Below are 12,677 nucleotides of genomic sequence, written 5' to 3' on the forward strand. Positions count from 1 at the left end.
AAAAAAAAAAAAAAAAAAAAAAAAAAAAAAAGGAAATGAGTGGCGGAGCCATGGAATGGCTTGGTGTCTCAGAGGATCTGGGTTTCTTCAGTTCATGGGCACAAGATGATCCCAGTTCCAGGTGTTGAGACCATAGCGGGTTGGGCTGTGACCCTGTACCTGTACCTGTACCTGGTTTTCTGTCATCTAAGAACAGAAGAAAACAGACGTCCAGGGAGCTCTTGTTAAATGAATAGCGTTCTGAGCACTGAGTCCGGGGCAACTCGAATTCTTGTGCACTGCTGAATGGCCCTCCGGGAAGCTCTCAACACACCTGTGCTGCACACAGAGGGCTGATCTTGTCATCACTGCCTGAAAACAGAAGAGCTTTTATCTCACTTAAGAGGGTTTTGATAGGTTATTTCTCTGCCGCCAGTGAAGTGAGCCAATTCAAGCCAGATTAGAATATTTTGAAGGCAGGTTTATTGGGAAGCTGCTCTCTGGTGAGTTCACTGGCCCTAAGGAATGAAGCCGGAAAAGTCCCCATGGGGAGTGGAAGACAGAAGGGAAGGAGAAAGGGAGGGACAGAGAGAGCTCGAAGGAGCAAAATGTCTGGATTTATATAGGGAGGAGCCACTGAGGGAAGAGCAGCCCAGCCCCTGGGCTGGAAAGTTCAGGGTTGGGGGCTAGGAGGGGACTGAGGGATGCGGGAGAACCTGGAGGCCAGGTCTGTTTTGATATGTAAATTATGTACCCTAGTCCCAAACCAGTTTTAGCTCAATTTTCTAGAGCCTGAGTGTAGAGGATGTGTGTGGGGAGCCTGTGGATGCTGCACCATAGTATGAGGGACTTGAGCAGCATCCTCATCTTTGGGCCTTAGAACCAATCCCCTCTGACACACATATTTTATGCATAAATGTAACAAACCACTAGAGCACTACAGATTAATCTGACATATACAGGATGTGGGTTAGAAGGAGCTGGACCCACACCAGTGCGAAAAGCAGGATCCCATTGTCTAGCTCAAGAGTTGATGAAACTGAACAGAGGTGATAGCAGTCAAATTAGTGGGTTCAGGGGGTCCGGAGAGGAAGGGACCAAGCAAAGACTTGGCTCAGGTCTCAAGGGAAACATTCGATGGTCCTATAAAAAATTTAAAAAATAAAAAATAAAAAGGAAAGCATATTTTAAAAGACCCTGCTGGGGAATGTTTTCGGTCATTGTGTATTCAGACACTGATTTCTGAATCCAGAGATCTGGTTGCAATCTGGACTTTGGTGTTGTCATTATTATGAAATAGGAATCGAGACCCAGTATGTTGTAAAACATTGTATTCCAGCATCTTCTGATGGTTTAAAAATAAAGGGCCGAACAGCTTACAGCTGGGCAGGAAAGGAAAAGGCGGAACCTCTGTGCTCAGAGAGAGGGAGCCAGTCTCAGGTGGGGAACCGGGGAGTGGCTGTCACTGGGAAGCCTATGAAGGAGGAGGTGTTGTCAAGGCAAGGGCAGGTATCAGGCCATGTGGCTGGAAAGCAGCCTGAGAAGTAGTCTAAGGCCAGCTTTGTCGGGTTGGAATAGCTCAGAACCTGCCCGGCTATAGTGTCCGAAGCTTATTAATAAGTATAAGGTCAGTATTCAAATCAACGGTGGGTATAGAAAAGCTCTGTACATATACAGATCCCATAACAAGGGTCAGAAAGTGTTTCTAGTACTTCTGTGGCGGTGTGGGCATTGCCAAAGCCCCAGTGGCCAACTTTCTTATGGGAACTGCAGAGCTGGAGGCAGGCATGGCTTCTCACCTCTGCTTGGTTTCTCTGGTTGCTTCCACCCTCAGGCTTGCCCCATTTGGATCCTGAGATTTGGAATGACCCAGAAACCCTTTCTGCCCTAAAATTGGGCTAAGCCAACCTTGACTTCCTGCCAAGGCCTCTGAAATTCTCCCCGTCCACCTGGCAGCCAACCAGGACACCTGCTTTCCTCAACTCTGCACCCTCTGAAACTTGTCTTTTCCTTGGGGATCCCTGTCCCCTTTAGACCTTTTTGTCTTCACTGCCAAAGTTTGGTTCTGATCACCCACCACCACCCCTCCCTCAGGCCTGCACTGGCCTCTCTGTTTTGACTCCTGTTAAACCCCAAACAGTCCTTGTGATGGCTAGTTTTGCCAACGTAGCCGAGAATCACCTGGAAAAAGTCTCAGTGAGGGACTTACTTAAAGCAGGTTGGCCCATAGGCATGTCTGTGGAAGATGCTCTTGATTGCTTTAATTAATATGGGAAGACCTGGTCTGGAAGTTGGCAGCACCATTCCCTGGCTTTGGAACCTGGACTGTATAGGCAGAGAAAGGTAGGTGAGCACCCAAGCCTGCGTGCATTCATTTCTCCCTGCCCATGACCGTGGACGTGGTGTGGCCAGATGCTTCCAGCTGCTTCCATCTCCTGGCACCTTGACCTTCTCTCCCACTCCACCCCCAGTTATGACACTCTGTAACCTGGCTCTCTCTAAGCTGCTCTCTGTCCGGTTTTTGTTACTGTTTGTTTGTTTGTTTTTATCACAGCAACAGAGATCGCAGGTGTCCTTCATACTGCAGCCAGGAGACCCTGTTTCTCTCCTCTGGAGGTGGTGTCCCCTCCTCTGTAGTCACCTGTCAAAGTCCTCCCCAACAGCCTTCAGTTGCTGTGAAGGGACACTGTGACTATAGCAACTGTTACAAAGGAAAACATTTAACTGGGGGTGACTTACAGTTTCAGAGGTTTAGTCCATTATTGTCATGGCAGGAAGCATGGTGGTGTGCAGGCAGACAAAGGTGCTGGAGAAGGGGCTGAGAGTTCTTCATCCTGATCCACAGGCAGCAGGAGAGAAAGTGAGCCACTGAGCCTTGGCTTGAGTTTCAGAGACCTCAAAGCCCACTCGTTGCCTAGTGACATACTTCCTAAAGCCACACCTCCTCCAGTAAGGCCACTCCCCCTAATAGTGCCATTCCTATGAACCTATAGGGGTTATTATTCAAGTCACCAGAGTCAGTAAGTGCTGACCCGTTGGCTTTCTACAAGTAGCACTTTAAGCACCAATCAAAGTGCAGTGGGGGTGGGGTGGGGGACTCCCCCAAAGCCTGACCCCATGAATTTACCAGATAATTTTTGAGTGTGCAGATTAGGTCTTGTCCCCAAGTGACCTTTAGAGACATATATTCAAATGGAGTAGCCCTTCCCAGGGCTGCCCTCTGCTTTAGGACTCAGTTTTTAGGACTCTCTCACTTGGGAAAGCAAGAAGGAAATATTTTAGCCAAGTCTGTGGTGACACCTAGCGGTATGGTGCAGAACTGCCGGACTTTTTAAAACCTCAAATGCCAAAGTTAACTTTCAGTGCAATTTTGTAACATGTAGACTTATTTGTATGTATTTTACACAAGATGAAATGGGTCCATGAAGGTGAAGAGCATTGGATGAGGATGCCTAGACACAGGTGGTGGTTAGATTTGAATCTAGGCCATATGGATCTGAAGCCTAAATCCTAGACTTTAGTTCCTCTATGCCAGACCCTTCTGAGGATGTGAAAATTCATACCCCTGGCCTCACGCAGAACACAAATATATAATCTTTGAAAGGAGCTGGGAGATGGAGGAGCAATGAGCTCAGGACTGAGGATCAGTTGTGGAATGTGGGTTGTGGGGCTGGCACTGAGTCCTGTCTGGGATCCTGGACTGTATAGGAAAAGGAGCTTGTACATACCTGCCCTGCATCCTGATGGTGAGTGTGCCCTGACCTGATACTTCAAGTTACTGTTGCCTTGACTTCCCTATGTCCATCTGTGAGCAAATACAAACCCTTTATCCTTCTCTTGTTTTTGTCAGAGTATTTTTTTTTTAATTCTTCTCTCATACATTGTATCCCATCCACAGCTCCCCCTAGTCCTCCAAGCATCTCCGAACACCTTCCCACTTTCACCAGCATCTCTGAACACCTTCCCACTTTCACCAGCATCTCTGAACACCTTCCCACTTTCACCAGCATCTCTGAACACCTTCCCACTTTCACCAGCTCCACTCTTCCTCCATTTCCTTTCAGAAAACGTCAGGCCTCCAAGAGAGATGAACCAAACAAGACCTAACAAGCTACAATTAAGATGAAACACATACTCTCATATTGAGAGTGGAAGAGGCAACCTAGCAGGAGGAAAATGACTCCAAGAATAGGCAAATGAATCAGAGACACCCCCAGTATGACTGTTAGGAATCCCACAAGAACACCAAGCTACACAGCCACAACACATATGCAGAGAACTGAGCTCCGATTCATACAGGCTCCATGAGTGTCACTTCAGCCTTTGTGAGCCCCCATAAACCTTGCTTGGCTGATTCAGTGGGCCATGTTCTTGTGGTGTCCTCAGCCCCTCTGGTACCTACAGTCCTTCCTCCCACTCTTCTATGGGGTTTCCTGAGCTCTGCCTAATGTTTGGCTGTGGGTCTCTGCATCTGCTCCGGTCAGTTGCTGGGTGAAGCTTCCCTCTCTAATGATAGTTGGCCAGGCACTAATTAATGAGCATAGCAGAGTATCATTACTAATCATCTCATTGACTCCCCCCAGCCCCGTTGTATTTGGGTCTATCCTAAGTCTCTGGCTTCTGGCCATCCAGGCTCTCTTGCTGGACCACTCATTGGTTGACCACTCCTCTCCTACAAGCTCTGTGCCACAGTTACCCCAGCACATTTCTCGAGAAGGACAAATTTGTAGGTTGAAGGTCTTGTAGCTGGGTTAGTGTTTCTGTCCCACCGCTAGAAGCCTTGCCTGGTTACAAAAGATGGCTGGTTCAGACTCCATATCCCCCAGTACCAGGAGTCTTCTCTAGGGTCACCCTCATAGATTCCAGGGAGTTTCCACTGCACTGGGTTTCCACATTGCCCCTTAAATGTCCCCAGTTCCAGTAGTCCCTCTTAGGACCCTTTCCCTCCACACTACCATCTTTGTCTGGAATTGGACCACACTCTGGCCCTTCCTGGCTTCCACTTTGTCCGACCAGGCTTAGCACCAGGATTGGGCACCATCAGCCCTGCTTCCCTTTGCTCCTGGAGGGGTCACACTACCAGCCCACAGAGACCCTTGAATCTTTGGATAAAAGACACTCACACACAGCTTGTTACTTTATAACTTGCCTTCTTGGTACAATTGCTGGGCACAGATATCTCCTGCCTGTAAAAGTATGCCCTTACCAATTTATTATCACTGTCCTCCTGCCCTAAACTTAGTGACTCATCCCACCAAGCCCCTGCCAAACACCCTTGGCCACCCACATGTAGCAGAGGGAGCAGGCCCTAGCTCCCCCCACCAAGGTCTTACATGATTGTTGCATTCTTCTTTCAAAGCATGGCAAAAAAAAGCCCTTTCTCCTCCTTTGTGTCTGCCTTTTCCTCCTGGGACTTGGAAGTCCCATCTGTACCCTCGACCCAGCAATTGGCCTTCTTTATTGAAAAATCAAGAACCAATTGGGGAACGGGATTGTAATATCAGGACCTCCCTCTACACCTTCCTACCTGATGTCTCCTGTTCCCATCCCTATCTGTCCCCACTCCACCCACAAAATCTGTTCTATTTTCCCTTTCCAGGGAGATACATGTGTCTCCCTTAAATCCTTCTTGTTACTGAGTCTCTCTAGGTTTGTAGATTATAGCATGATTATCTTTTACTACTATCCTCATAAGTGAGTACTGTCGTTCACTGTCCACCCTCTTCCCTCTGGGGCTTCAGACACCTCTGCGCCTAACCAGACTGAGGAGGGCAACCTGGAGCTGGGTACAAATAGGTTCCACTGGGCTCCTGTCCAGCTGAGAATGCCTGGAGTGTTACAGCTCTTAGAAAAGAAGCAATGAAGTAGCTGAGGTCCTGGGTCTCTTGTCAGCTACTGTGACAGTGACAGAGATGGTGTGAGCCTGCCCAGCCAGGCAGGTCCAAGATCCAGCGGTGAGTGCTTTGGGAGAGAGAACTCTTCCCCAAGAGTTCAGTAAAGACAGCCACTCTCAGATGATCCTCGGTGAAATAACTTGTGTGCTTTATTTCATGTGGATAAGGGCTATATAAACCCTGAGGAGTGGGGTGGGGTTTAGGGGGTAGGTGGTTCCTATTGGCTGAGTTTGGGATGTTAGTGATGCTTTATTTGCATGGGGAAGGACACCAGGTCTTACATTACTTGACTAACTGACTGCACATGATCATCTTAGCGGGGCATCTTTGTTATCTGTTCCAGAGTAGGTACAGAATCATGGAGAAAGCTGTTCAACTCCTGATCTTAAATCTGTGAGATTCTTGGCTTCTGAGCTCACTCAGCCTTACCCGTTCTTCTGTCTGGTGGCACGCCCCACATCTCCTATAAGTACAAATCATATTTGTCTTTCTAAGTCTGGGTTACTACACTCAGAATGATTTTTTTCTCTAGTTTTATCCATTTACTTTCATGTCAGTCTGCGTCTGCCCCACCAATGGGCATGGTCTCTTGGGGAGGTGGAATGAGGGGGTTTGACTGTGCTGGTCACATCCATTGTGAGTGCCAGGCTGTTCAGAAGCACTGATACACTGCTCCAGGGGTGGGAAAGCGCAGTCTGAGATGTGGGAAGAACAGAAGCTGGTTCAGGGGTCTCCACACCTGCGACAAGGCTGGGGCCATGGAATTCTCAGACTCTTGGACATTCAGACATTGCTGGGTGTCATAGAAGAACAGAGAATGGAGTCAGGGAGCTGAGAGCTGGTGCTGGGGCAGCATCTAGCCCGGGACCAGGGGGAAAGGGGAGCACCAGATTGTCCCACGGGGATGATTGTCTTAGCTTGTTAGAGGCAGGCTTTGTGGCGGCTATGCCTAGGATGCAGAGAGGCCTTCTATGGAGAATTGAGTTGTTGCAGCTCTGTGGTCGAATGCCTTTTCCCTGCCTCCCCGTGGGGATCTTGATGAAAGAGACAGTCCATGGTTCTAAACAGTTTATTGTTTGCTCTTGGTGGAAAATGGATGTGTGATGTACTATACTCACTTCTCCAGGTAGGCCTGAGATGAAATGCCTTTTGTAGGTAGGGAGGAATGTCTGGGAAGGGAAGCTTATTGGCTAAGTCCTCTAGGCTTCTAGGTACCTCATTAGCATGGAGAGCTCTGTTTTGGGCCTACGTGACCATAGGACATGTTGCTTTATTTGAAGAGTGTTGCAGACCAGGAATCTAGCAGGGAGCTGGGAGTCACCTAAGCCTTAGGTGTGTGCCCACCGAGTCTCCAGGTCTTGACCTGCTCTACCTGACCAGACTTCCTGACATGGCTTTACTATCCCACACTTGCAGATCTCATGATGTCAGTTTTTTTTTTTTTTTAAGATTTTTTTTTTTTTTTTTTTTAAGATTTATTTATTTATTATATGTAAGTACACTGTAGCTGTCTTCAGACACTCCAGAAGAGGGCGCCAGATCTCGTTGCGGATGGTTGTGAGCCACCATGTGGTTGCTGGGATTTGAACTCTGGACCTTCGGAAGAGCAGTCGGGTGCTCTTACCCACTGAGCCATCTCACCAGCCCCATGATGTCAGTTTTTTAACAGCTGAATAATACTTCATTGTGCAAATGTATCAAATTTTCTTTAGCCATTCTTTGGTTGAGGGATATCTAGGTTGTTTCTAGTTTCTGGTGTTATGAATAAAGCTGCTATGAATATAGTTGATCAAGTGGCCTTGTGGCAGGGCGAAATGTCCTTTAGGTATATACCCAAGAGTATAGTGTATAAGGATAGAGCTGTGTCTTGAGATAGATTTATTCCCAATTTTCTGAGGAACCATCATATTGATTTCCAAAGTGGCTATACAAGTTTGCATTCCCACCAGCCATGGAGGAGTATTAGGGTCTGTGAATTGATGAAGAATGATATCTCAGATTCAAATAGTATGCAAAAGCAAGGAACATTTATTCTGCAGAAATCAAGCATGCAGGGTTCTAAGATTTGTCAAAATGGTGACCCAGAGGTAAGCTTGAAGGCTCAATTTAAAGCTGATTAGGGGAATTCCAGGGAGGGGAGGGGTAGGTGACCTTTATCTTGATCGGTGGGCTCTATCCCTAGGGGTGCTGGTGTCTCTGGGATTGGCTAGGCACTGGAGACTTTCTTGGACCATCACTGGAGGTCCTGAAAACTGTTACTAACTCATTCTGTTTTTGCCTTAGGCCAGAAGGTGAGGCAGTTCCTGATTGGCTGCCCATGGGCTGTGGTTTTCCCAGGAACTGACTTGCCCAGTTCTGGGAAACAGGAACTTAGGCCTAGTCTCCTGAACTGCCAGTTTAGAGCCTGTCATGGAGTCAGCCTGGCTCAGTCCTCTCATTTCCCCTTTGAGTAATGAGCTATCTTTTTTTTTTTTTTGATTTATTTATTTATTATATGTAAGTACACTGTAGCTGTCTTCAGACACACCAGAAGAGGGAGTCAGATCGCATTATGGATGGTTGTGAGCCACCATGTGGTTGCTGGGATTTGAACTCAAGACCTTTGGAAGAGCAGTCGGGTGCTCTTACCTACTGAGCCATCTCACCAGCCCCGTAATGAGCTATCTTGAATCCTTGAAATGTTTCCATGGGTTGGTACTGTTGTTTGAGAATCATCAATTGAACAGTAAAAGTCCATTCCTTAACAAACCTAACTGAAGCATTGATTAGATAGGGACCACCAGTCCAGGTCAGTATCAGTAGGATCAGAGGACCAGTCAGGGTGGAGATGGGGTGGTCAGCCAACGAGACCAGTTAAAGAAGGACTCGTACCAACCCTGAGACTGTTTTCATTCTACTTTTCTGTCATGTAATCTATTTCTGACTAAGGCCATGGATTCTTTGACCATCCCTGAGTGGTCAGCATAGAAACAATGTTCTTCTCCTAATGCTGCACAGGGTCCATCCTCCTGGAGGAACAGCAAGCTTAGGCCTTGTCTGTTTTGTAAGACTCCTTCTGCCAAGGGGGACAGGGAATGTTGGAGGGCCGTGATGGATTTTTCCATCTCCTGTAAATCTGTATCGTTAGCCATTGTAGGACCTCATAGTTTTTGTCCTGAAGCATTAGGGCTGAGGCCCCTATGCCAGCAGTTCTTGCCAGCCCTATGCTAAGGAGGGACCCCAGTAACACAGTGGAAATGGCCACTCTCTTTAACCAATTGGATAGAGGTGCCAGTTGGTTAAAAATGTCCTCCTCTGAGTAATAATCCACCCTAGGAACAAGCTGCACCAGAACACAAAGATACCCAGTCATATTTATAACAACATCATAAATGCATGGTGTAAGCCCCAAGACACAAGCCACCAAATGTCCTTGGCAGGCAGCATGCACCCTGTGACAGCAGGGACTATGGTATGGTTTATAGGGATGAGAATAGGCTGAGGCTACCTTATTTCCAATACAAACCCCTCACTGATTATTGATTGTAGGGTCAGCTTACCTCTGCCTGATTGTTTTCATCTACATTGAGTACCATCTGTGATCTGTGAATAGTCTCTAGAGAGAGCTATTCCTTAATAGTACCAGGGTGACCATTTAAGCATAACCACCAATCCTCAGATGGAGGGAGGAATCGAGGACCTGGAAAGTGGCTTCTATTAGTTGTAAGGGCTCTGACTCAGGCAACCATATGGGATTTCACTGAGGTGAGAGAGTCAGGGTGAGGACAGGCCAGAGCAAAGGTTTCTTTAGCTTTATTAATACCTTGTTGGGACCCAGTAGAAAGCTAGAGCCAGGTTAACACAATAGCTAGATAGTGAACAACCCCTGGGTCCCAGGCCCCGGCCAGTACCAGTTATAAACTTGTAGACCCCAACTCTTTCCCATTTTCCAGCCAGTACCAGTTATAAACTTGTAGACCCCAACTCTTTCCCATTTTTCAGTCCCAGGCCTTTTTCCCTTCATTAGTGAATGAGGTAACAATATACCTGTTTCTCTTTTTCAATTTTCCCCCTGATTTTTCCCATTTTACCATGATCAAAACTTTGGTCACTGGTGGGGTATATCATAAATGCCCAGTGGATTCACATCCCCAAGAGTTTCAAAACCAACCATTGTGAGCCCCCCCACATTTGGACCTTTAGGCCTTTGTTGATTATGACCAGGGCAAACATAGTTGACTCAGCTCCTGTAGCAGGTCTCTTGTGGCCTCCTGGCATATCTACAAGTCAGAGGCTGAAATCAGGAGGTCATCCACATACTGGAGTAAGGTTGTTGGGGGGGGGCACTGGCACTCACTCAAGTCCTCATGAAGAGCCTCACTAAAGATGGTGGGTGAAGCCAGGCATGGTGGCGCACGCCTTTAATCCCAGCACTAGGGAGACAGAGGCAGGCGGATTTCTGAGTTTGAGGCCAGCCTGGTCTACAAAGTGAGTTCCAGGACAGCCAGGGCTNNANANANAAACCCTNTCNAAAAAAAAAAAAAAAAAAAAAAAAAAAGGTGGGTGAATTCTTGAATCCTTGAGGCAGACATGTCCAAGTGAATTGTCTGTTGAGCCTCTCTCTAGACTTTGCCATTTGAAGGCAAACAGGCTGGCTTTTGGGTGCCGGAGGCAGGCTGAAGAAGGCATCCTTCAGGTCTAGCATAGTGTACGTAGTCTGCTTAGGAGGGAGGTTGCTGAGCAGGGTGTATGGGTTTGGAACTGTGGGGTAGATGTCTTCCACCCACTTATTTACCTCCCTCAAATCCTCCACAGGCCAATAGTTATTGGAATGGGGCTTCTTGACCAGAAAGAGAGGAGTGTTCCATGCTGAATGGCAAGGAATCAGAACCCTGGTCTCCCAGAGCCCATTGTTGTGCAGGGTGATCCAAGTTCTGCCCTCTCTGGGCATTGGATATTGGCTGATTTGGGCTAGGGTGTCCCCAGCTTTTAATTGGACTAAAACTGAGGCCCAGTGATGGGCAAGTCCTACTGGATTCCTTTCTGCCCAGACCTCAGGGACTTCTGCCAGAAATTTCTGGAGTAAAGGCTCATAGGTGGGGCTAGTTGAGGGAACAATTTGTATTCTTTGTCTAAGCTCAAGGTCAGAACATAGATGGGGCCATTCTTACCTAGCATTTCCAGTCCGTCTGGGCCAAAATGAATTTGGGCTCTTATTTTGGTGAGGAGATTTCTTTCCAGCAGGGGATGTGGGAATCCAGAGATGACAATAAATGAGTTACCCATCCCACTCCCAAGTCCACCTTTCTTCAGGTCGTCCATGTATAGGGTTTGGTGCCCATTGCCCCTTGTACCCATGTTTTTCAACTTGACAATGGCCATAGCATTTGTTTTAAAGCAGAGTGTTATGCCCCTGTGGCCACCAGAAAGTCTATGGGCTTCCCCTCCACCTTTGGGATTACCCAAGGCTCATGGAGGGAGGTTGAGCCCTGACGCCCTCAATCATCTAGCTCTTCCAATTCTGGAACCTTTGGACCCTCTCTCTGATTCTTAGTGCACTCATTTTTTTCCAATGGAATTTTCCCTTGCAATAGTCACATTGGTCCCTCTCTAATGGAGGATGGGTTTTTCCTTCAGCGGGAGCTGGCTTACCTCTGCCCTTTCTGAGAGATAGGTTTTTCAGCTCTTTCATCAGAATGGTTTTGGCTCGTGGCAGCAAGCAGCACTTTTGCCAGTCCTCTGGTCTGTTGGTCCTCATAGGTCTCCAGATTGTTAAAAAAACTTTCAGCTATACCTACTCAGTTGTTTACCTGAAAAGCCACTAAGGTGCTGAAGTTTCTAACAGATGTCTGGGGCAGGTTGGTTAACAAAAGCCATGTTTGGGGCTGGAGAGGTGGCTCAGTGGTTAAGAGCACTGACTGCTCTTCTAGAGGTTCTGAGTTCAGATCCCAGCAGCCACATGGTGGCTCACAACCATCTGCAATGGGATCCGATGCCCAATTCTGATGTGTCTGGAAACAGCTACAATGTACTCATATGTATAAAATAAGTAAAATCTTTTTGTTTTAAAGCCAGTTTATAGTTGACCGGTTTTCTCTGGCTTCTGGGTCAAAAAGAATATAGTTTCACTAAGTCTCAAAGATCCTCTCTAAGTATTCCCTAGGGATTTCATCCCCCCTCCACCCCCCCAGCCGCCGCATCACCTGGTTTGAATATGCTTGGCCCAGGGAGTGGCACTATTAGGAGGTGTGGCCTTGTTGGAGTAGGTATGTCACTGTGAACATGGGCTTTAACCCTCATCCTAGCTGACTGGAAGCTAATCTTCTTCTAGTGGCTTTCAGATGAAGATGTAGAACTCTCAGCTCCTCCTGCACCATGCCTGCCTGAATGCCGCCATGCTCTCACCTTGATGATACCACACTGAAACTCTGAACCTGTGAGCCAGCTCCAATGAAATGCTGTCCTTAAAAGAGTTGCCTTGGCCGGGCAGTGGTGGCGCATGCCTTTAATCCCAGCACTTGGGAGGCAGAGGCAGGCGGATTTCTGAGTTCAAGGCCAGCCTATCCTCCAGAGTGAGTTCCAGTACAGCCAGGGCTATACAGAGAAAACCTGCCTTGAAAATCAAAAAAGAAAGAAAGAAAGAAAGAAAGAAAGAAAGAAAGAAAGAAAGAAAGAAAGAAAAGAAAAGAAAAGAAAAGAAAAGAAAAGAAAAGAGAGAGAGAGAGAGAGAGAGAGAAAGAGAAAGAGAAAGAGAAAGAGAAAGAGAAAGAGAAAGAGAAAGAGAAAGAGAAAGAGGAGAAAGAGAAAGAGAAAGAAAGGAAGAAA

Source organism: Mus caroli, chromosome 2 (assembly GCF_900094665.2).
Source record: "Mus caroli chromosome 2, CAROLI_EIJ_v1.1, whole genome shotgun sequence".
Taxonomy (NCBI): Eukaryota; Metazoa; Chordata; class Mammalia; order Rodentia; family Muridae; genus Mus; species Mus caroli.